The following is a 21,176-nucleotide window of genomic DNA, read 5'->3' on the forward strand; positions in this document are numbered from 1 at the left end:
CCTCAGGCTGAAATTGTAGCCCAGAATAGACAGAAGAGTGGTTTGGGTACCTGATACAGGCTTTCACTGCTTTATGAGATGCCACAAGGTGTTCCAAAGGATGGACATGAGATGGGCAACAAGCTGTGGGATACCCCAGGAGATCTCAAACAGGACTAGAAGCCCCTACTTAGGCAAGTGAGTAACTCTTTTGGAGTTTTGCTGTTGAACTCATCAAAACTAAGATTTTTTTTCTCAGCATGTGAATCCCATAAAAATATGGCATAAAATAAAAATATATGGCATAAAATCTGACTTTCAGATAGAAGCAAATTTATTTTAGACTCTGTAGTTTTGGAATAATTTCCTCATTATCCTCAGCCACTCTGGGAAAGGCAGGGTAGGGTCTGAGTGCGTGGAGGGATGGTTTTGTGAAGCTGATGGAGGGTGTTGAGTTAACACCCTCAGTCTCCCCAGACTGCTGTCTGACACCTCATTCATCTGAAGACCTCTGAGCATATAAGGTCTGTAATAAACAAAGGGGGTCTGTGTCGTGCCTCTGGGTTTCCAGTGGCTTATTAAAGATTGGATTGTTTAATGTTATCTTTTAATGTACAGATATTTCTGTGGATAGGGAGACTCCTGCGTCAATGGAAAAGAAAGAACAAGGCTTTCATGTTACTTGTTTAAACCATCGAGCAGTGATGTTTTGTTGTTTGACATGCCATTGCTTCTTGCTCTTTGTAACCGGTCCCATTTTTTCATTCCTTGTGGTTAATTATTGCTCTCATTCTCTTTCCGGCACATCTTCTGCTGTGTTACTGGATCCATAGGGGAAAAGTGACTGAGGGAAATAAGCATAGGACCAAGGAGCAGAGAATTAACTGTCCCCGTGGGAAGCTTGAGTTACTAGATGCCACATATGCACATTTTCATTGCTAACAGTGAAGGAAAAGTTGACAAAGAGCTCGTCACAAAGAGCAGAATACAGAGGAGCAGAAAAAAATTCTGCAAGTAATTTGTATTGCTTATCCATGACAGCCCAGTGCATGCAGTTCACATTCAATTATTACTTTTTATTATTCATTATTTGCATTACGGTAACATCCACATGTACCAGTCAGGACTGCAGCAGCATTGTGAGACATTCTACTCCAGCAAAGACTAGTAGTTTTTAGCAGTATAACTATGTCATCCAAGAATATAAATATTCTACTAAAATAACTATATACTGTTACAATCCAGAGTATTGCATCACAGCAGACCTGCCTTTCATTTTTCAGTTTATTCTCCTTCACACACAGAAAAGATATGTGCAGGTGTAGACATTTTTCTGTTGTTTTGACTGTAGCTGCAGCAGGTTAATGCTGCTATAGTTTCAGGCAACATCAGTCCACAGATAAATGCATGTAAGACAGACCCTGTCCCAGAAGGCATCATGTCTCAGCAGACAACAAGTGAGAAAGGAATCAGAGGCATAAAGGAGTCATTATTCTGTTTAATGGTGGCAGTGGGCAAGCTGCAGGTATCATCCCTGAATCTGGACTAGCATTTGCCTGCTAGAGTGGGATCCAAACTATTGTTCACACTAATTCCATGCCAGTGTCAATGCAGGTCTCCTGAAGTTAATGAAAAGTGAGAGTAATACCATCTAGGCCCCACATGACTAAAGGTCTGGTTTGTTCTTGGCAGCTTTGGGGAGTAAATGTATCAGGAGCTTCTCAAAGAGTAGCTGGCTGGAACGTTAGTTTTGCAGCCTGAGGAACACTTATAGTCTGATCCACCTTGAAGAGTGTCTTGGGCATCTTCTTCCCAATCACCAAGTAAAACAGAAATAAGAAGGAATTCGGGTCCTGTTACAGTTTGATATAGTTTCTGTCACATTTGGCAAGTTGGCTTCGACAAGAGATGCTCTAAATATTGTAAGACTCAATGCTCCTGCGGAATTTTCTTCAAGGCTCAGTGTGACAAATACTAAAGCAGACAACTTCTGATGACTTTTTCTTCAGGATTTTAATGCAATGACTCTGAGATAAGCTTTTGGGCAGCTCTAGAGCTTGTTGCTCTTTCAACTGGGATGGCAACTTTTTTGTAAAGCAGATTATTACTCAAGACTGGTAGCATGGTCTTTGCAGCATGTGGCCTTTGTTAATGCTTCATATATCCACAAAGCTTTGTGCTTGAGATAAATTCCTTTATATCCATGTTCTCAGAATACTGTCTTTTAGGTTGGCACCAATGGCATAACACTTGTTTGCAGTAGGTGTAGAAATATAGAAAAAGTCTGAACAAAGCAAATTATCCTATCAATTCCCAGCAAAGATGCCAGTTTGGAACACTGACCTCTAAATTTTGCTGAATTTTGGGGATGTTTTGTTCAAATACATTTATTTGAAGGCAGAAAATGCTGATTTATAAACTTTCGGTGGCTATGTAGAATATTTCTACATATCTATATTTTTTAAGTACAGATACTTCTGTCTGTACATAGAGATGCATCAAAGCATATCTATTATCTCATTTTATCACTTCCTGATTGATTATGATCTCCGCAGTCCTATTCAATACATTCTGTAGATTTAAGAAGCTTTCTGATCTGAACTGTAGTCTAAAGTAGAGATATAAATGTAAGAGCCAGTGGTAGCTGGTAGTTGACAAATATGAGTGAGAAAATTTCTGCTATGGATTTAAAGCTGGGAAAGTAATGGGTTGAACTACTAAGGCATTGCATGGAGTTGAGCTAAATTGCTCCTCTGGTGAGACGCTTGCATGTGATGTTTTAAAATATGTCAGGTGTGCATGATAAAGACATGCTATTGGGTATAAGCAGTTACAGGACCAAAGAAAGGCAAATCATCGGTGGGAGAACAATTGTCATGATGTCATGAAAATAAACAAATGACTGCAAAAAGAACTGGGATCATAATCTTCAGAGTGAACTGCTTGAGTACTGGAAACCTCCTGAGATGCCAATATGCTAGTGCTGCTCAGTATTGTAGCTCGGGAAAGAAAAACTTATATAGAAACATCTGATGAGCATCAGATTCATCACAAAAGTGTCTCTGGTCATGGGAAAAAGAGAGAAGTGCCAGAACAACTGCTTGTGACTAGTAGATGGTCAACAGTATCCTTTACTAGCTGAACTGGAAAACTGTGGGCTAATGTGCCTGGAAATAATGTACGGAGTTCATTTCATGTAGACAGGAAACAAATCCATGTATGTATCCTGCTTCCCAGTTGATACTCTGTCTCTAGGCAAGATTGACTCTTTGCCTTCTTGTTTTGTCAGCAAAGTGGACAATCACTGGGCTATTCATGTCATCTGTTAGTTAAATATTAGTTTTGTACCTTAGTTTATCTGGAAATGTCTGCATTAACTAGCAGAGGATTTAGGCTCCCCATTTTAGGCCCTTTGTGTTGCTTGTAAGTAGGCATTAAAATATTCTGAAGTGTTTTATATGAATTCTCACTGTGTTTGTTGTGATCACCTTCTGCATATGGCCATCCAACCAGGAAAAAGTTGCCTGAAATCTCCCCTTACTATGCTTTAAATTGCCTTGGTATGGTGTGAGTATCTCCCAGTCTGCTTGCAAAGGTCCTTGGTTGGTGTTTCTCACTGATGCTCAGATAACCATCATCGGACATTGGGCACTTTCAGGTCTATGACTATTATGAGAGCACTGCTGTCAAGAAAGGAAATACTGTTTGAGTACCATTATTTGGCTATGGAAAACACAACCAAGCAGCTGGACATTTGTAGAGACCCACCTACTGTCATAAAGATTACTCATATATATATATACACACATATATATGTGTGTGTGTGTATATATATATATATATATATATATAGTCTTTATCCTGGCTTCCCATTAACTTCCCTAACTGTGGGCTGTGGTGGGACCACAAGCAGTTGTTGATCTTTCTTTCCAGAGCATATGATATGACACTGTCAGCAGAACAGAACAAAACTTGTTACCCAGATCTGGATCCTTTCAAAGGATCTATATCACCAGCTCCTAGCAAAAAGGAAGGGGATGGAAAGGACTGAATATGGGGATTGCTATATTAAGTAGAAGACAGTATCACTTTACAAAGTTTCATCTGTGTTTGGCATCATCTATCGAGTCTGAACTTTGCACAACTGAGTTTTGAACTGATGTCTACTGAGTGGTGTATCTGTACTCACTAGACATAAGAGCCCAAACCCTGTTTCAAGTACCAGGGTGCTAGATCAAAGAATGCCTTGCTTACAATTTACTTTTAAAGTTAGTAGCAATTATGCTATCTTTCTCTTCCTTGGATAGTCTGTGCTGTACCACAGGTCAGAGTTGATTTTCATCACATGCTAATTTAACTAAAAAGGTTTCTGCTGTATTAGGTGAGGTACAATGCACGTGGGAGGAGAGGTCATGTATCTATAAGTGCTGTGGTTAAGAAATGTTTCTGGATTTCAGACTCATTTGGGGGCCACTTAATTTCCAAAATAAGCTTCTCAGATTCTCCATACGTAATCTGCACACTCTACAGGCAGACAGGGATCAGCTCTTCACTCCACAGCCTGAAACGCCTGAGGCTCTTGTCTCTGCTTATATCCATTAGAGGTAAACCAAGGCTGATTATAGGGAACACCGTACTTCTGATCATGTCAATGAGCATAGCTAGCAAGTGTTCTGGGGGCAGATGCTCATCTCATTTGCATTGGTGCAAATCAAGAGTAATCGAGTTATTCCAGATTGAGAGCAGGCAAACTGCCTTAATAGGATTTTCTGTCTCAATAAAGATATTATTGAATTCAGCCAGTGACTCTGTTTTGACACTGTTTTTCTTGGATTTTATGCTGATATACAGTGTTTAGCATTGGTTCACAGCAAAGTCCACAGTGTGTGCAAAGACAAGGACACTTGAGAAGGAATTTGTTTGAGCCAGAGTTCTGAGACCACTTGTTTGCAAATAGGGTGTTCAGTAGTTGCTCCTAAAACAGACTGTTTCTAGCAAGTCACGTACCTGTCTGCTCGCTCTAATCAAACCGGGGCTCAGGGGAAACCAGTAGCCTCATGTGCTGTGATCACTCATCAAAAAAATGGGTGGGGAGAAAAGCATCCCATGCAGCAGAATGACATTAAGCTTAGAGATAAAAGGCGCTCTCTAAAAAAAAAAACCCAAAAAAAAACAAAAAGAAAAGAAAACAAAACAAAATCAAACAAAGAAAAGGACCAGCTTGAAAAATTATTTAAAAACACAAAATGCTTCACATGACCCTTTAAGACAACAAGACAACATAAGCCTCCTTTTTATTTCCTGCCTATTTCAGCCTGTTCCTGGTCAAGAACGCCACAGCTAATAATTGTGTCAGAAAACCTTCCTGTCTGAAAATGATCTCTTCCTAATGGATAGATGATTCCATATGGTTTCATATGTCAGAGATGGAGAGAGAACATATTGGGCGACTGGCCACAGCTGGCAGTTCGTGTTAGTGCCATATGGATAAATATGCAAGCTCTCCTGCATTGTGTATTTCAAGCAAACCATTTATCTAAACAGGTGCTGACCCACTGGGAATGCATTTTTATGGTCAAGCTTCCAGCATGCAGCGACACAAACTGCTCTGTTCACCCCTCCTATTTCTGCAGTGCAAACCCACAACATTTATGTATCGTTTGCCTCCATTCTGTGTAACTCCATTGATGTCCATAAAAGCACACCTGGGCAGACCCTTTGTAAATGAGACATGAATCTGGCTCACTGAACTGTGTGGATATTATAAGACCAGTCTCCTAAATCCTCTTTGGGAATCAGTCTGTGATATTCACTTCTAATATATATTACTATATCATATGCAGGGGATTAAAATCACCCCATTTATGAGGCTATATAAATAAAGAATTAGACTTTCCACCTCCTTCAGCTACTGTGCTCTGTCCCTGATTACAGCTGAAATTTTTACACTCCTTTCCTCTCCATGCTATAATTGCCTCTTTGTCTAAACATGCTTCATTTTGGAATTCCTCTCACTTACATTCCTAATATATGCGGTTCAAGGTACTTGCTGACTGATTTATGCTAGTCTTGTGTGGCTCCCTTGGAAATGGAGCAGAACACATTCCATCCACCTGCGTAATAAAACCAGCTGGTGCAGGGTGGGAGCACTCAAACTGCAGTAGAAATAAAATTCACCTAAGTTTTGACTCAGTTGTCTGTCCATCCACCAACTCTTCTGATTGTCTGTGGTATTAAAATCATGCCTAGGGAGCAAACCCTTGTGAAAAAATGTCACTAATTATGCTGTTTATTCTAGATTTCTGTGTCATGGCCAGAAACAAATACTGGGGGGAGGGAAAAGGCTTTGTCTGCATTTCTGAGCAAGTATTTTTATAAGTGCAGCCCTGTTAATATGGATCTAACATCCAGAAAATTTTAATATCACATAAACCCTCTGGGCTCCTTCTAGAATCATTGAATCACAGAATGGTTTGTGTTGGAAGGGACCTTTAAAGGTCATCTAGTTCAACCCCCCTGCCATGGGCAGGGACACTTTCCACTAGATCGAGTTTGTCAGAGCCCTGTCAGCCTGACCTTGGATGTTTCCAGGGATGGTGCATCCACCACCTATGTGGGCAACCCGTGCCAGCGTTTCACCATGCTCATTTCTTTCTATCTACTCTAAATGTACACTCTTTTAGTTTAGATCCATTACCCCTTGTCCTATAACTACAGGTCTTACTAAACTGTCCCCATCTTTCTTATAAGCCCCCTTTAAGTACTGAAAGGTTGAAATAAGGTCTCTCCTTAGCCTCTTTCCATCTGTTTTACAAGCAATGTAAATTGTTACCTCTTTATCAGAAGAAGTAACAATTCATATGAGAGCAAATTTAGTCAGTTTGGGGTTAGACCAATCTATAGTCCAAAGCTCAGATAAGTAATTTCATTAATGAGGTTTGAGTTGGATTTTCCATTTACAGCTATACAAACCCCATGGTGGGCAAAGGGGCAGAGAGTTAGTTTGGACAGGAAATTCAGGAATTCAGAAGTGGTTGTAGGAATAAGCCTGAGAGTCACACCATGCTTTCCCCTGCTCAGCGCTTTCACATCAGTAAGAGTTCACTTGTTGTTCCTTGAGAAGTGAGAAAACAGGTAAGACTCAACCCAGCTCTTAATTCTTGTCTCCCATCATCTTCTTTGCTGTACCCACATCTGATGTGCCTGGTCTCTCACTTCAGTTCATTTGTGCTCATCTATTCCAAACAGTACTTAAGCTCTCATAGCATAACAGTAATAAGGCAGCCGAAATAGCAAGTTCTCAGCTGTGTTTGGTGCACACTGTGCCGTGGGAGATTGAAAAGAAAATCAGAAGGTGCGTGATGAAGATTAATATGATTCTGAACTGCTGCGTAAAAGACTGAGTCCTCTTTGTGCCTCTTATCTGCTGTTTGAAGTACCATTACTTAAGCTTGGTGTTAGGGGGGGGAATGAAAATAAAAAGTCTTTCTCAGGGGATGTGAGAAGCCATTTCAAAAGGCGATGCCTCTACAGTAAATAAAGCACAAATGTTACAGGTCAGCACTGAAATGGTGAATGAGATGGAGTTTCACCCAAAAGAAAACTTATTCAACCAGGAGGCTTTCAAATCTCCTCACTGAGATAAAGAAGATCAAAGTGTTTAAACACGTTGATCCACTACTAAGGAAAATTTAGTGCTGGCAACAGACAGCAGCTGCAGTATAGCTGGCGTGTCTAAACTCACAGCAGGGGACTAATTACTCCTATGGATATAGGTTTTCTTTACAAAACCAGGTCTGAAGGAATGTCATTCTCATTCACAGAATTATGGAGATCTATTGATAAGAAATAAAATGCCAATCTATACAGGAGGGACAGAGTGCCGGAAGCTGAGCGCGGGGGATGCATGAGGATTCTTTGCTTTTATTCAACCTGTATTGTGCAGGGAAAGATCCCATCAATTTACTCAATATTATAACATTAGCTTCACACCTTCCTTGGTAATTAAATGAGGTAGCTCAAAGTCAAACCGTAATGCCATTTGTAAAACATATTGTTCTGAGAGGAAGCCTGGATAGAGGGGCTATTGCCATCAGAGAATTTCAAATTTTCTATGAAAATGGAAACATTTATATTTATATATAATATAAATATATTTATTTAAACAAATTATTTTTATACAAATTATTAACTGGGCAGGGAGTATAGGATAATAAGTCTGGTTATAAAAAATCATTCATTGAACTATTCCTGAATTCAGTGAACTATTCCTGATACAAGCACAGCTGTAAAGATGCTTGTGACAAGTTGGGTAGAGAGGCTGTTATGGCATCTCATTAAACAGGCTCCTTCTTGCCATCCCAACAAGTGACAGAGGGCGTGTTCCTGTTTTAAGGGACTGAGTAGAAAGAAGGCCTGAAGCAAGGGTTAGTGATGAGGCTTTTCCCATGACACAGAAGTTGTTTCTAGCAGAGATAGGAACTGAATGGAATTTTTGCATTTCATGGTGATTATTGAGGGATTTGAGTTCTTCTGTGTAGTTAATTCCTGAATGCCCATTTTTTATTTATTCTAAGAGAAATTAAGAAAAATAGTGATCCATAGCATCTTCCTTATAAAAGTATCTTCATATGTACCCAGGAAAAAGCAATGGCAGCTCACTCACCCCAGTCTTTCCAGTTGAGGAGACATTTTGACTATGTGAAGAAATTAAATAATCCTGTGCTGTCATTACAGTACAGTACAATATACCAATCTACCTCCAGCTGTTCAGCCCTCATATGCTACTTGTAGTTCTTTTGATAACAGCAAATTTCACTACATGCTTATGTATATGTTTATGTATATATATGTAGATATATTTTTTCTGTTTTTATGTCCAGCCACATAAACAAAATGCATGCTTTGACCTTTCTTAATACCACCTCATTCTTGGGATTTTCCAAAAGTACCTAAATTATTCACCCCTGGATTCCAGAATAGGCAAAGGAGAGAGAGAAGGGCATTCAGAGGCCACAGACCTCTCATCACAAATGAAAACTTTTTCATAACTCTACCCTTGATTGTTCCTTCGCAGTGGGGAACCTTGTTAAATGTCAATACCCTGCCTAAATGTAGGAGGTAAATTCTTCCATGGTTTCCAGAAAGGACATCACAGTATGCCTACATTTGCTTCAATGTGAGGGTCAGAAGGACAGGATACTATGCATGCAGCAACAGGGTAGACATAGCATGTTGTGGGCTGAGGCGATAGAATACAGTTATGAATGTATTCTCTGATGGATTAAAGGGCTAATTCATTTGGGATGACCTAGACATCCAATCTGGCCTTTTTTTTTGCTGATTTGGAAAGGTGCAGGCCTTTCACTTGGTGCACCCAAGTGAACCACTGCCCATACCTCTTTGGATCTGTCATGTCTTGGGGTGTGATCTCATTGAACCGGAGGCAGAGGCAGTGGCAGAGGAACAATAGATGGAATAAGTTCCTACGTGATCCACCTTGAGTGTACCCCTTTCTCAACACCCTCCTCATCAGTATTATACCCCCAGGAAGTGAGGAGACAATGGTGAGGAGCACATCCTTCCAACACAGAAGCACTGAGATTTAGGAACAGTGCCCTTGCCCTCTGTCCTCTTAGTACTTTTCTCACTAACGCAACAACCAGTTGATTTACACCAGGAAATCAATTACAAATTAATGAATCGGTTCAGCAACACATTTAAGGCCCCCAAGCAGTGCAGAACTATCTAAGCCTATCTACCTGTTGGTCCACTGCAGCAGCTACATAATATTTTAATGTCTAAGAAAACAACTTTTAAAAATGTGTTAAAAGATTATTTAATGTCCGTTTCATGTACCTGTAATTAGAAAATGATTATACTGGAAACTTTTGCTTTGTCATCTTCTTAATCATTGGTGTCTGGCATTTTTTATTCTTAAGAAATTTGCAAACACAGTGGAGTTTTTATGGAGAATGTGCTATCTGTGGCAAGCAGGTTAAAAACATTGCAAGGAAGTTTCCATTCTCCTCAGCATTTCCAGGCCAGGGTATGTCAAAGTTCAGATGTACAAATAACTTACAAAATTACCAGATTGGATCTGTACCGTGAGATGCAGGAGTATTCATAGTCTGCAAGAAACATGGGGTCCATATAGCTTAGTCCACAATTGCCAGCCTTTATTAGGGTCGTGTTTTCCATCCTTGTGCTCAATAGTTGTGCTCCTCTAAACTTCTCAATGTCAGCTTACCTGCCTAATGGCAAAAAAATAGGGCCAAAAAAATTACCCTTCATTTCAAAGCTATGGAAGGGTTATAGATCAGCATTGGATAAAAGGAAAGATTATTACTTCCATTTAACAGCTTTAACGAAAAGTGTATTGATGGTCAGATTATGTTTCATTGTTGGTCAAGGCTGTGCTGAAAGACCTGAAGCCATTACAGGACAACAATCGAGCAACAATTATAGAAACATCTGTTATGAACTGGGAAACACACTGTGATACTTTTTCTAGGCAGTACAGAAACTCTTCTACAATATACAGTTCAAATAGACCAGGAGAAATTTTTTACTTATGAAATGAACCCAACAGAAAAAATATTTTTTTCCCAGAGATGAAGGAGTAGCTTAAAAAAATTATCCAGAAGCCAAAGAAGACTCTTTTTTTTTTTTTTTTCCACAGTAGACTGGGAAAATATTTATTTTGGAGAAACTATTGCACAAAAGGCATATTTAAATGCTTTGAATTTTGAGATATGGATTATGAACATTTCAAAATGAATTTTACTGTAAAATCCAAAGAAATGTTTTACATATGGGGAAAGCTGCTTTGCCAGCCTTGATCAGATGGATATAGAGTCACAGAATCATTGAATATTTTAAGCTGGAAGGAACCTTAAAGATTCCTAGTTCCAATCCGCTCCAATGGGCAGGGATGCCACCCACTAGACCAGGTTGCTCAGAGCCCCATCCAACCTGGTTTTGAATACATCCAGGGAAGGGGAATCCCTTACTTCTCTGGGTAGCCTGTTATATTGCCTCACTGGGCTAATGTAATGTGGGTATGTTAATTTTAAACTCTGCAAGTATAGGACCAATTTCACTTTGAGACAGAAGCTGTTGCATTTTGGTACAATTTCTTCACCCACCTGAAATCTAAGTTCAATAAATCAAATTTCCACAAAAGAAGCAACTCATTTGGTGTTGCAAATTTTAGGCTGATGGAAATGCCTTGTTTCTTTGTTCCAACTGGCCAAAACTGGGTATTTTATCTTTGAGTTCTCCTGGCTTGATAAAATAAGTTATTTATCAGATTTATTATTGTGGTCAACTGCAATATTTTGAACATTGTTATAACTGAAATGCTGCTTAGCTTTTGTCGAGGCAACATTAAAATTAATGGCTGAAGGACTGGTTATTCATTTGCACTGAGAAAATATGGCTTGGGGTGATACTCATTGACTGTTAACTCGTGCAACTAAAAATTAGACATCTGAGTTAGTCTAGGTTAATAGCTCTTTAACTTCTATGATGTAGATGTCTAAAGGTAGTTGAGATAAATCTATGATGACTGAAGCATATGCAGGCAAATGAGACTTAAATATAGCACAATTAAAAGTAGAACATGAAAGCCAATTTTTGGTACAAAGCATATCTGGTGATCTTGTAACAAGTGAGAAGGAAGAGCTTGGTATGCAAAGGGCATGGGACTGCAATTCTTTGATGAACATTAAAATGTAATTCTGCCAAAACTCAACAGGACGCATTCTGTGTCCTTTACTTGTGCTACCATTTCCTAGAAACGCAATTTTTCACTGGAAGTTATTAGACACTGAGAAAATGCATCTCCACTGTGTAGCCTTTTTCCAACCTCCTCTATAAACCACTTAAAATCAGTCTCACCCTTCCTAAAAAACCCCCAAACAAACCCAGAAAAACATCAGAGACAAAATGATGTTAAATGGCCACAACACAATTAGAACGGACTGGGATGTGCAAAACAGTCCACTGGGAGCCGTTCTGGCTGATGAAGGTCAAAATTGCCCTCTTCCCTGGGCAGCTTGTTCTAGTGGCTAACAATTCCTTCTGTGAAGAAATTTCTGCTAATATCCGATCTAAACTTCCCCTGGAGCAACTTGATGCTGTTTCCTCTTGTCCTCCTGCTTGTTACCTGGGAGAAGAGACCAACTTGCACCTCGTTAAGACCTCCTTTCAGGTAATTGTAGATAGCGATGGTTATAGTGGTGGTTGGGCTTCAGTGACTGCAAAGGAATATGCCATCTTACAGAAAGTTGTCTTTTGCCTCTAAATAAACCAACAAGACCCTCTTCTGCTTTCATTTGCTGCCTTTTTGGAACATGCCTATGATCTCCAAATACATCAGACATGCCTTTGTGTTCTCCATGGGGGAACAAAATAATGAGAAGTTGTCCTGTGAGCAGGGCTTCATTTGGGAGGATGATTTTTCAGCTCATTCAGCATGTGCTGTCTCTGCTTCCCACCTCACTCCACCTAGCCACCATGTCAGACAGCAACCCCCCAGTCATCGTTTATAGCAGAGGATGATAATGGAAAAGGAGGTGGAGAGAAATGTGCTGCACAGATACAATCAGAAGCAGCAGCAACCAGTTTATATATGCATGTATGTATTTAATCCTGACCATAAGTGTCTCCAGCTCCTCAGACTGTCCCCATTCAGCCCTTTGAGGGAACACTTGACTTCAGGCACATATTGAAGCTCTGCTGTCCCAAGTGAGACTTAAACTTGTGCTCAATGGTAAATGTCTGCTAAAAGCATTATTTGGATTTGGAAAAGACTACAGAACATATGTAACTGCTTTTGCAGGACACTCTGATCAGGCCCAGAGGTGGGCACTAAAGTATTCCTGGCCAGAAATTCATAGTCAGTATGAACATCCTTGGTGAGGGCATATCTGTGACCTTTCCTCAGCCTCCCACTGGCAGCCAGGCAGCCAGGCCATCCACTACCATTTCTTGTGCCTTTGAGGTTGGCACTAATTGCCATCTCAGGAGGGGTGTTTTCTTGCAAAGTGGCCACTGTTATCAGCAATTCAGCTGGTACCACAGTAATTCAGGGGCATCTCACCTACTGTGGGTTAATGAAGGATGGACCAAAGCAGCATGCTAGCCAGGAAAAGCTAAACTATTTCCAGCACTGAACACCACTTAAACCTCTCAGTTGCTTTTTGAATATATGATACATTTGGAAATAATATATCTGGAAAACCCCCGAGCAAGCAAACTCCAAAGCAATCCAACCATCAAAAGTCTGGATTAAATAGCACAGGTGGCAGAGAAATTGCTCTCTCCTTGTGTGTGGTCCCTGATGCAGATGCCTTGTTTTCACAACACTTATAATGAAAGCATTTTTATTTTTGGATGCTCTTTAGGGTACAATGTAATACATCAAAATAAATCATTGTATCATATGCCTGTTAAGAATGAAAGCTGATGCACCAAATGTCAGGGTTGCTTGCTTTGATTAATCAATGAATATTGAGTTTTGCTAAGAGTGTGAAGGAAAGAAACAATAGTGAAGGAGGAAATGTTTACTTGATACAAAGATATAGATATATAGTTAAAGTTTCAATAAGATTGTGTAGATTAGTGATGATATTGTTTCAAATAAGGCAAAATCTCCACTCAATCTGTGCTTTAGTAGAGAAATTGTGTACCGTTTCTCCTCTGTATTTTCGCTTATTAAATAAATTCGATAATCATCATTGAAAAGGCATTCATTTCAATTGCTATGGAGAAAACTTCTGATCAGATCAAGCTTCAAGGCCACCCTCCTTCCTATGAGACAGGAAGTATCTGTATGATAAATTAACTGTGGGTGAATGCTAAATCTTTAATGAGAAAAACCATGTTCTCTTGGATTCAACCTTTCATGTGAAAGCTGTTTGGGACCTTACTGAAAAGAATGTGTTAATCAAGAGAAAAGCATAATTACTGTCTTGTCAACAGACACAAATGAGAAAGCCTGATGAAAATGAGGTTGAAATGAACTCCAAAAAAAAACCACAAAAAAAGAGGAGTTTTTCTATACTGTTTTTGGAGCTTACTTTACACTGCACAGTGATTTATGACAATTGGAATCTCACTATTTCTGCAACTAATATTACTGGATGCTTCCTATTCAGAGGAATGTTAATCATAATAATGCAAATGGAAGTATTATTGCAGCTATGCCTCAGAGTTCGTATTTTAAATTGAGCCAAAGGTTCAATATTCAGCATCCTTCTCAGTGGAGCATTCTCATTGTATGGATAGAAGAATGTGCACCAGAGGTAAAATAACTGAATTAATATAAACCAGAATAATATACCTGGCATACAGCTTCCCATTTTCCCATTTTACTGTAAGGTCCTGATTTTTCAGACTTTTTAAACCAATAATAAATTATTGTGATGCACTGCTAATTACACCTCACCAAAGTTATGTGTAGTATAAATTGCACTAGTGATGGACTTAGATTAAGTTTCTCATGCTTATTTTTAGCAATTCAAAGGCAATTCATTTCCAACTGGGCCACATTTAAAATTTTAAAGTGAAAAAACTGTGTTATTATTTCCTAATATGAGGATAATATTGGTGACAAACATTTATCCTGCATATCTTTTTGCACTAAATATATTAATGAGAAAGGCAGAAGCAAGAATACATATTAATTTGGTCATGTATTTAAAGATATAATGAGTATTTATAAATTTTCCTCCTGCAAATATTTTCTAAATTGTCTTCTTCATGTTATTACCTCCCTCTGCTCTCCCTTAGATCATTTCTTAGCTTGTGATTAGTTTCTTTATGACTGTTGATGCTTCTGAAAATATTTGGTCTTTTTCCTTAATCATTATTTTTTTCCCTTCTTTTTTTTTTTGTTTGTTTTTAGTTTAATTTGGTTTGGTTTTTTTTGTTTTGAGTTTTGATTGGTGAGGGGGGTGGGAGGGAAGAGGGGATAATGGTAATTTTTAAAGAAATCCTGATGGCTTTTATTAAAAACCACATAAACATGAAGTTTCTGAGACTATTTCAGATCTCATTCAGAAATATAAATTTATACTTCAGAAAATAAATAACCCTTGTTAATATGTCTGTACTACAAATACTTTTCCAAATCCTTCTCTCTGTAGCAGAAATGTACTTTTTATTTCCATCCAAAAGAAATGTAACTACCACATTAAGACTGTTTAGGTGACAGTGGAGGAGTTTGTGCATGTGGTCAGGGTGAGACCCTACTTTTTGGGGAACATTGGGCAGTGGCTGGAGGTTAGATGTCCACCACAAGACATTATTATCCTCTTGATAGGAAAGTGGAGAAGTCCTTAAGTCGGGAACACATTTCAGACTTTGCAGATCTGGGTTCAAATACAATACAAATACCAAGGATCAAGGAAAGCAGTCTAGGTCTTCAAAAATTTCTCAACAAGCTACGTGAGAAGGAGGTGCCCAAATAACTTTCAGGATCAGATCCAAGAGATACCACTATATGTCTTATTCTATATCCTGTGGTCTGGATTAAGCGGGTATGTGTTCTAAGTACCTGATTCTCATTTCTTCTGGAATCATTTGACATTATTTGGGCCTATTCTTTCAAAACGGCATTCAGGTCATGATATATGTGTGTATATATGTATGTATGTATGTATATATGTATGTATATATGTATGTATGTATGTATGTATGTATGTATATACTGACATATAAACATAGGGGTTTGCTTTGGTTTAGTTTGGTGTTTGCGGGTTTTTTTGTTGTTTGTTTAAGAAGAGATGAAATCACTTTAATGGTGCATTTGATGGTTCATCCCAGAGATACACAGGCAGGCATGTCACAGTACCTTCCAGAAGACAAGTGTAAATGCAAGAGCAACTGTAAACTCTCAATTTCTAACCATGAATGTTAAAGGAGTAGAGCAGATCTTATTCTCTTATTCTCTCTTGCTGGAACTTACTCTTCAAGGTGGGAATGATATCACTTCCCTATCTTGTCAAGCAGTTTAAAAATACACATATTGAAAATCAGGAGAAGTATAGATATTATGGTGAAGGGGGACTCAAAGTGTACCTGGCTTCTGAGAGAGGAGAATGAATAATTTGTCCTCACCTCCTCCTCCACATTTTCAGATCCCCTAGAAATGCATTCTGGTAAGCGATGGCCTCTTCTGCTTTTGTTTTCCCTCTCATTGAAGTGAACATCAGCAAGAGAGAAGACTCACAAATTAATTCAGATTGGCTTAGATAAGGACCCTGTGATGTTGATTAGAAACCATCCACAGGGCCATTAGCAAATTGAGATAATAAATGAAAATGTGTTGAATTGCGTGAGTTTTCTAGTGGGGGAACATCAGGGAGCAGTCTTGAGTCCAGTCTTCTTTAAATATCTTCATTCATTAGCAAAAGACAGGAAAAGAGTACATGTTAATTAAAATCACAAATGATCCAAATTGGGAAGCGCTGCATAAATCAGTGAAGATAGAGAGATTAGAAACCTTAGGCAGGAAATGACAAAATGAGATGCAGTTTGAAAAATGCATGTGGAGGAGAAATAATCTGTAAGAGAACACAATCAGCAGCAAGGAGGGTTCTTCAAGAAGCAGAATAATGGGAGGAAGCCAAAGGATGTGGACCATGGAGTAAAGGGCAATGAAGCAGAGCACCTATTTAAAGCTGACCTTTGCACCTTTTCAATGGACAGCTTGGATTCAAAATTAATTTACAATTGGCAAGAATGAGGGGGCAATGTAGTTTTGGACCATATATGCAGAAACAGGGTGCCAAGGAAGGACGTGAAAGCCCACCTCTATAACAGTAACCACATCTTTCAGGCTTCTAATTTTATTTTTTTTCCTGTTCTGCGAGACCTTGTGCAACAGAGTGAATGTAAAATAGAAGCATATCAAATGAAATGGGTGCCCTGGTAAAGCTGCTGGCTCTGGCAAATGTGGCTTTCAATGAAACTACACACACTCTCTTGCTGCAGTCTCTTCTCCACCTTTCCAATCCCTATGGGACTTTGTGTACCTGAGACAAGGAAAGGAGCTAAGAGAAAGGGGTTGAGAATAACCAGCTAATGAGAGTCATAAGAGAAGAGGAGCCCCAATGCTGTTCTACACTTTCTTTGAAACTGCTGCTTGTGGTGTGACAGGTTAGTCACACATGCATCATTACTTTTAAACTGTGGCTCTTCAATGCCACAAGCAACTCAGATATGACATAATTTACTGATGTGAGTTGAAACATCAAGAAGCTTTTGTGTAAGATCTTGGTCATTTCACTCTAACAAAGGGGGAAGATTTAAGAAAGGAGATATTTGGGATAACCACATAAATAAAACAAAAATTCATTCATCTTCTGAGGCCTGCAAAATCACAGAACGGGAAAGGAACAATTGCCATGTTAACTTGAAACCCTTAAACTGCAGTAGGGAAATTAGTAAATTTCCCTTTGGCAAAGGGATGGATGTTTGCACAGTTGGTCAAGGACAGCTCTTTAATTCTGAGCGCTGTACAGAAGACCTTAGTTTATATTTGGCAGATGCATTTATTTCCATGAGATAACTAAGCATACCCTAGTATTGCTGATATGATATTACAGCAGGAACCTCATGTATATAGATTACTATTTTATTTGCCCTGTCTAACTGTGTAGCTGTTGGTTTTAATTAATTTTTATATGGGAAATAAGTTAAAAATCACTGAACAAAGCACTGATTTTTTTTTATGTCTATGTATTTTTACAGGTAGACTGAGAATAACACATCTCGGTTAAAACAATATCCTACAAGAAGCATTTGATGGATTGTTCCTAGATATTTCTAAGAGGGCACATACAAAAAGTGAGTACTAATTCCAGTACCTGGGATGCTTTAATTATGTTTTGTTGTTTAAAATCAAATTATGATAGTTGTAATGTTTCTTGAGCACATTTCTCTAAGTGGAGTCATGAGGAATTTCTCTAATTTCTCTAGAACATGTCTATTACTGACCTATGTCTATTTTTATTATCTGACAATGATAATTTGCATCACAGTCCCAGTCAAGGATTCAATTTTGCTGTGCCAGGCACTCTAAAAACACAAATGTTCTCTGCTTGAAATGACTTACATCTTAGTAGAAATCAAGAAAGTATGGATAGTGACAGAAAGATGGAGACCCATGAATGTAATAAGTGCTGCTCAGTACGACAGGAGATGTTAATAGCACATCTGTAGTCTAACCCTTATCAGAGCTTTTTAGAAAGGAAGGAACTAGAAGGTTATTTTATAGATTTTAGAGAGTGCAGCATGGAAGAAAATACAAAACCATTCATTTGAAAATCCAGCACATGGACTATGCATGGGTTGATTGGATACAAACAGCCTAGTTTTGATAGAAATGGGGAAGGGAAATCAATGCTATATCTGGAAAAATGGCCTTTGTATCCAGGGAATATCATCAGGGCAAATTTACATCTGTGATGTAAGTGAGAGACAGGGATTCTGCAGTAATTAAGATGTTCAATGATAAGGTCTGAGAAAGGACATTTACCTAGATGGGGAGAGAGAGAGGAAAGGCATTATTGTAAGTAGGATACACAGAACATACTTAGAATATGTATGTAGCTTCAATATAACTGGAAAGTGGCATCTGAGAGAGGAGTATGAGTTGAAGATGATACCAAGGGTACACACGTGACAGGATGGTGGCATTGTCCACAGTGATCAAGAAGGAAGGTTGCTTGGAGATCATTGCTGGGACTCCTAAAATGGAAGGAAAACAACTCTTGGACTGTTCTAGGACTGTTCAGCACACAGAAAATGACTAGGAAACAGCAGAGAAGCAGAACCACGAATTAAAGAATCACTGAATATTTGAGGTTGGCAGGAACCACTGGAGATTGTCTAGTCACCTTTCTAATCAAAGCAGGCTTTCCTAGAGAAGATTGTTGAGGGATGATCTTTAAGGGCCTTTTTTCCTGGACCTCAGCTTGGAAAGTCTTGACAGGAGTGATGAATAGAGAGAAAGAAATTCCTATTAATGTTAAAACTACTGGTATGGTAGGGGGAGTTCTAAAACTCAAAGCCATGAATATAAAGTAATATTTAAATTAATTGATGAAGAATTATGTGTACTTGCAAGGTAGATGGAAGTGATTAGTGAACACCAATACTTTAATCACCAGCACTACACAGGTATTGGCATAAATAAGAAGAGGCAGTTCCCAAAGCATGATAACTCTGCCTGCAAGTTATATCCTATAAACCACTTGCTCCTATAAGGACTTAAATTGCTTTTTTACATAATCATAGAATCATAGAAAGAGTTGGGTTGGAAGGGACCATAAAGATCATCTAGTTTCGACCCCACTGCTGTGGGCATGAAAGTAATAGGGATGGTGTAAGCTGAAATGTTGTGTCTGTAGCAAGGGTTCAAGAAGTTGAGCCCTGAGAAAGATCTCACTTGAAGATAAAGACTGCTTATCAAAGAAAAAGAAAAAGGAAAAGGAGAGGTGAAAAATTGTCAGAAAAAGAAGTGTTTTCAAAGTCAAGGTTACATGGTAAGTGGTAAGAGTATTATGAGGTGATAGCCTAAAGGAAACCGAATGGAGTGAGGAATAGGAGAGGAAATCTGAAATAAAACTTCCCAAATTGCTGGGAGTTGCTGCACATGACAGCCTCTCCTTATTAATAGATGGGAATTTCATGGGACATATCTAGATGGCTTTTTACTGAAGGTGAATTCTTGCTTGTCAACATAACATGAAGAACTTTTTTCATTAAAAAATGCTATTCAGTTTTTCACAACTTTGATGCGTTTGATAACCTTTTTGCTGCCAGCAGATCTGAGTAGTGACAAAAGTTCAAGGAGTCAATAATAGACCCCAAATCAATTATTTTTTGTGGAACCACAGATCTGTTCCACAGTTACGTCCAACTGGACAGTGGAGTCAGTCATGCCAGGTGTGAGGCAACCACATTTCAACCTCAAGGGACAGTCCACAGCTGCTTCCCAGGTATGCCATGTTGGCTGGTCCAGTGCTATCTGCTGAGTATTAGAACTATAAAATGTTTGGGGTTAGAAAGGACCTTAAAGATCCTCTAGTTCCAACCCAACTGACATGGGCAGGGACACCTTCTACTAGACCAGGTGGCTCAGGGCTTCATCCAGCTTGGCCTGGAACACTTCCATGGATGGAGGAGCCACATCTCTGGGCAACTTGTACCAGTGTCCCACCACCCTTGAAGGAAAGAAGTTCTTCCTAATATCCAATTTAAATCTGACCTCTGTCAATTTAAAGGCATTCCCCCATTTCCGTTTGTTCCATCACCTTGTCAAAAGTCCATCTCCAGTCCTCTTGTAGCCCCTTTAGGTACTGGAAGGGGCTATAAGGTCTCTCTGGAGCCTTTTCTTCTCCAGGTTAAGTAACCCCAACTTTCTCAGCTAGTCTTCAAAAGAGAGATGCTACAGCCTTTTGATCAACTTCGTGGCCCTTTTCAATGCACACAGAAGATGAATATGACAGTACAAATAAGGGAAGGCTGTTATTTATTGTGTCATTAAAAGGAGTAACATGCCTCAGGGTATGTAGAGTATTTCTTAGGGTGCTTTTCAGACAACATCTTTGATTTGGAACAGCCAACATGGATCAGGAAACAAGATGATTTTAGGAGTTGCTGTCCGCTTGCAGCTCTCAATGGAAACTGTGGCTCATTGCTGACCAGACTACTCTTACTCAGGTGATGAAAGGGAGCATTAGCTAACTGGAATTTGGTTGTCCAACTTGAAAATGCTGACTGTTGTTCCTGGCTGTCATGCAATTCTGCTGTGCACTTTTTTCTTTTCTATTTTCCTTTTAAACACCATAAGGCAACTCTTCTATATTGGGGACTTGTGCAAGCACTTTATATGAATAAGGTTTTGGTAATAAGATTTGTTAAAAAGTTCCCCTTTCCCAGCTAATTAGAAAGTGCTAGATAATGTGTATGTCTTTTCAAATTTTCTTTAGTCCCCTGTCTTCTTAGTCTTGATCAACCTGTCACAGGAACTATGTGGTATATCTTCTTGTTTACACTACAAATCCAAGATAAGCATCTTTATCAACTGTATATTTATACAGTATCTAACAGGTCAGGCTCATGATACACTTAAAGCCTCCAGGTACTATAACTATAGAGATGTTATATAATACTATGGAGCT

General features: G+C 39.0%; 1 protein-coding gene across 1 annotated transcript in view; it reads left to right on the top strand.

The window, feature by feature from the left end:
* The window catches only part of TENM4 (teneurin transmembrane protein 4), a 603,620-nt gene that overhangs the window by 178,853 nt on the left and 403,591 nt on the right, over positions 1–21,176 (top strand). Inside the window, exon 3 of the mRNA XM_017829261.1 lies at positions 17,740–17,835. The gene's annotated coding sequence lies outside the window, so the exon portion shown is untranslated. The remainder of the gene's footprint in view (positions 1–17,739; positions 17,836–21,176) is intronic.

This window comes from Lepidothrix coronata, unplaced genomic scaffold (genome assembly GCF_001604755.1).
Source record: "Lepidothrix coronata isolate B3197 unplaced genomic scaffold, Lepidothrix_coronata-1.0 Scaffold161, whole genome shotgun sequence".
Classification (NCBI taxonomy): Eukaryota; Metazoa; Chordata; class Aves; order Passeriformes; family Pipridae; genus Lepidothrix; species Lepidothrix coronata.